We start from the raw sequence: 4,888 nt of genomic DNA on the forward strand, positions 1-4,888 counted from the left end.
GTTCCGGCTCCGGCTCCCTCCCTCCCGCCTTTCCCCCCTCTCTCCCTCTCTCTCACTCTCTTCCTCCCTACCCCCCTCCTTCTCTCATGACCCGTTATTTTCACGGGCTTCCAGACAAATCTTCGTTTTATTGGCTGAGCGATTAGCGAAGCCTATTACTCCGTCTGGTAATTGAAAAAAACTTTTTCTGTCTGTCTGTCTGTCTGTCCGTCTGTCTGTGTGTGTGTCTGTCCGCACGATAACTCGAGAACGAATTTAGCGAGCGACCTGGGATTTTCAGGGTCATTTAGTGTCATAAAAAGACAGATCGAGTTCGAAGATGAGCATTCTAGCTCAAAAATTGGATTTAAAAAAAATCAAAAACAACGGGTCCAAAAAATGACATTTTTTGAAAATATTTTTTTATGGTTCTGTTAGGGGGATCTCATCAAAGTAGAGCCCTTAGGGCGAAAATTTTGTCCGTTTTGCTGTAGCTTAAACTGTTGAGGCACTAGAGGGTATTTTTGACGAAAATAAGCGGAAAAATGTACAACCGTGCATGCTTAGTCGAGGTGATTGGCCGTTGACGGACCGTAGGCCCGTACCTTTGTGTACATTTTCCCACTACCCTACTTTGGTGTCAGCGCCGCAGGCCAAGGTAGATGTATGCCAGGCGCGTCGCAGCGTAACAGTGTTTCGTGAGATATCGCGAAGCCTGTTACGCGAGACGTGGTCTGGCGTACATCTACCTTGTCTTTATTTTTGAAAGGGGAGGCAGCGCGGCGTGTTGCGCGCTCTATTTTTGTCCCGCGCTACTCCGTTTTGATCTCTGGTGCGAGCTGTCGGGATTGCGGCAAAATTATTGCAAGGGCAGCAGCTTTGAACCGGCAGGGCCTTCTCGCCCGGGGCTCCCCATTGCAGCTGACCATAAGCACGGAACCTAGACTGAAAGCATTTTTGCTGCAAGCACTTTTTGCACTTTTGTTTTTTGTTTCAGACTCGTCGTTACTATTTTTCTTTATGAAATGACATTATGAATATTGTTTGTGCCCGGATTTCATGTTATCTTTTTTTTCCCTTTTGGACCTTTTACGAGTTTTTGAAACATTTGCATTCTTTTTCTTTAAAATAGTTCTCAATTTCTATCTTTTATAGCTTTTCAGGACCTGCGTTTTGCGGAGCACCGAGTCGCGTTGTTCAGTGGGTGTCTGGCCAAAACCAGCCGGAAGGTTATTCAAATCCGCTCGAAAGCTTTCTTCTTCCTTTCCGTGTTTCTTGCTCTCTTTCACACACACTGTCTGTCTGTCTGCCTGTGGTGGGACGACAATAACGCTCCTCTATAGCACCCTCTGCATGTCAACCTGCTTGCCGTGCTGCACCAACATCCTTTATAAAAAATACATAAAAGAAAATAGTGAGCATCCCGCAAGGCACAATTTCAGGCATGTCAAAATTGTCCCTTAAAGTTGATTTGAGCGATAAAAAAAGTCGCACTTCCTCTTTTATGTCGACAAATTTGTTGTGCATAAAATCGTGCGTTACCGTGTGCCCAGCCATTGCGTTTCTGTACGGCGCCTGAAACGCCTGCCTTACGTGTTCCAGGGAGTCGTGCATCATGGACCACCGCGTCGCCGCCAAGCCGGCTGCCTTCCAGAACGGCCACAAGCAGCAGCAGCAGCAGCAACAACAACAGCGACAGCGGCTCGTCACCTGGCTGGACAAGAAGCAGGCCGTTGGACCAGTCGGTCCCAGCCTCGGCTCCATGGAAGGCCACATGTAAGGTCGCGGAGGCCCTCGTGCGGAGCCCCCTGCCCTCGACGTCAAGGCCCCCAGCCCCCGGGAGGGTCTTGGCTCCAGCGACTCCACGGCTGAACTCGTTTTTCGCTTCAGCCGCTGTCGCGGCGTTTCAACTACAAAGTGAGTCGCGGTTTTTTTTTTCTTTTCGCACTTGAAACGAAAAGGACAAGTCTGCGCTCTCGTCGGGGGACGACGGGCATTGAGTCTGTCACAGTGCTGAGCCTCCTTCGATAAAGTGTAGCGCCCAGAGTGCGGAAAATATACACCGTGTCGGACACTTTTTTGTGCTCTCGTGTGTATGCGTGCAACATTTCTGTGAGAAAAATATTGTGATAAATATGCTGCGCTGTGTCGCCAGCGGTTTATATATGTATATATCTAAGGAAAGGCAGAGACTAGTCTTCTTTTGTACCCCCTTGAACGGAACGAGAACAAAAAAAATTCTTTTGATTTTCGCGCGCGCTCTTCCTCTTGCGCCGTTTCTTTTATTTTCCACGAGGACGCGCTTGCGTCTCTTAACATTCGATTTGTTCTTTCGTTCTGGAATGAGGAGGCGCGGTCCAGAGAAGAGCGGTCGTTCCTTTCATTACGTCGTCTATTCGGAGCGCTGGGTTTGACATTCAAGCATTGTGTGGCCTGCAACCTGAGATCGCGTTGGGCCGAACTTGTCATATCATTCTGTAAAACTGAACAAAATAATATGATGGTACCGGTACCTCTAAAGAGAGAGAGTATTTGTAGGGGTTCGTTTAATGTAAGCAGCATACATGTAAGATGTGTATTGAAATTTTGCTGTGTATTTATTACGCCATAGAGTAAATTAAATCACTGTTATTTTTACCCTTGAATGTAAATCATCCTATATCTAACGTATATCTATTTATTTTCCATTTGAAAGGCTACTTAATTTTTTATTATGCTGATAAATTGTAAGTGGTCGACTCAAGTACTGTACTTCTCACCCAAACAGTAGCTGACCTATACTTGTGATTTGTGCAGTCTACTTACAATTATTTTTATTTTTTTTACGGAGATCAGATTGTATTGTCTATATAGAGACCGAGCGGAGGGACGCAACGACGGTTCCAAGGTGCGAAGTGCTTTTTATTGTTTTGCTGTCTGCAGAGCGATGGCGCAGACTAGCGAGAATAAAGGTGCGTCATAAACCTTTCACTATGTCTCGCTTTACTCTCTTTTCCCTTTGTCCCCGCAACAACTTTATGATTCGCTCAAACGAGGGAGAGGGGGTGCCCTCTACAGGGTGGGGGAAACATCGTAGGGCACCATTTTACGTTTATATATTTTATTCCCAGCTTGAGGTCATGCCCCCCATCCCCCCGAAATAAAAGATGCTCCCAGCCGAACAAGTACCGTCAATAAGTCTGACTTCGAGGGATGCATTTGCATTACTTCGACCAGTCACAATCGCAGGGCCCGTCGTTTTCCAGTCACCCGTCAGTCGGAAAATTAAGGGATATATATAAGGGGGATATATAATCATCTACAGAGAAGTCACTATTTAAGTCAACTCCAGTCACTGTTCTAGTCACGTCCAGTCATTTTCCAATAATTTTTCACTCACCTAGTCAGATATTTGACCATAAGTCCATTTCTGAAGTGATGGTGTACTCCCGGCCTGTTGTCTACCCCTGGTTTCCTTGCACAGTGGGTCTCCGTCACGTTGCTGATACCACTGTACTAAATGCAGAATATATCACCACGGCTGCTAATTGTAGCCCAATTTTTTAACCCTTTGTTTTCCTCTTGGAAGAAAAGAGCGCCATAGTGACATTTCCATCGTTATTCGCAGCGAGTGGCAAATGAGCGCGCAGAAAAAGAGGGAGGGAGGGAGAAATGAGGGGAAGGGGAGCTCCGGGAGCTCTGGAGAAAAACACGCGGCGGTGGGGCTCGCGAAATAAGGGGGCCGTCAGTTAATAAATCACGGTATTTATGTTCGTCTCCGCGGCCGGCCTCGCGGGCCTCGAGGCCTCGTCCCGTCGCAATTTGATGAACGACCCCCCGGACCTCACGCGCGCCGAACTGGGGGAAGGCCATCATGTTGTCCTCGCGGCTCGGCGGGAAAGGGCTAGCGAACGGCCGGGCATAGATCTGTCCCCTGCGGGCCGTACAGACAGGAGCCACTCACACTTGCTGCAGCTGTGCCGCCGCCACACGATACAAGCACACAGTCTGGCAATGGCATAGCACACTGTTAAAAGCCTGCGAAGTATTTTGCTCCTTTGTAACTACGAAGCATTTACTTCGCAATTACAACGTGATGCTTTGCAATTACGAAGTGACACTTTGCAATTGCAAAGCGATGCTTTGCAGCGTTTTCATTGCTTTGCAATTGCAAAGCATCACTTTGTAATTGCAAAGTAAATGCTTCGTAGTTACAAAGGAGCAAAATACTTCGCAGCTCTGCAAAGCAAATGCTTTGTAGGAATTTAACAGTGCAGCCTGCGCAGCGTAGTTGGCGAGCAGATGGGATGGGTCGGAGACGGTGGTTGTCCAAGGTTATCCCTCGTTAGCTAAAGGGAGTGGCGATTGCAAAGAGAAAGTTTTTAACTTTTTTTAAAGATTTTTTTCTTTTCCAAAATATTATCCATGGGGATGATTGAGACTTGGTGCTGGTGGTAAGAACATACCCTAGTAAGAAATTATAGTAGTTGAATCGACACCGAACCGATCTGGAATAACGACGTTCGAAATGGTGGAATAATCGACGTCGGAACAACGATATGTCGATTTGGAATTAATTTCTCACTGGGTAATACCAACATCCATCCCCTCCGGCGATAGTTTCCACACCACCGACACCCCAAACACGCATCATGTGAATGTGTGTGTGTGAGTGAGAGGGTAGTGCAGAGAGGCAGAAATCGTTTCCCACGCGCCGTGTCGTCGTCACGACTGGTGGGCAGCGTGACAACTCTATGCATGGCAAAGTGCGCCGCTCCTCACTCAGCCGTTGCCTGTAGAGGAGGCTCCACGTCTGGCGCTGCCATCTCCAGCAGCAGCAGCAGCAGCAGCAGCGGCGGCAGCAGCAGCAGCAGCAGCCCGTCATGCCGCGTCGTGTCGGCGGGGTGATAATGGTCTTTGAGGGGGGGGG

General features: G+C 48.0%; 1 protein-coding gene across 1 annotated transcript in view; it reads right to left on the reverse strand.

Annotated features, from left to right (window-relative positions):
* LOC113211561 (uncharacterized) overlaps positions 1–4,888 on the reverse strand; it is a 15,711-nt gene that overhangs the window by 2,605 nt on the left and 8,218 nt on the right. The window lies entirely within an intron of this gene.

The sequence above is a fragment of the Frankliniella occidentalis genome, unplaced genomic scaffold, assembly GCF_000697945.3.
Source record: "Frankliniella occidentalis isolate FOCC.00 unplaced genomic scaffold, Focc_3.1 Scaffold334, whole genome shotgun sequence".
In the NCBI taxonomy this organism is placed as follows: Eukaryota; Metazoa; Arthropoda; class Insecta; order Thysanoptera; family Thripidae; genus Frankliniella; species Frankliniella occidentalis.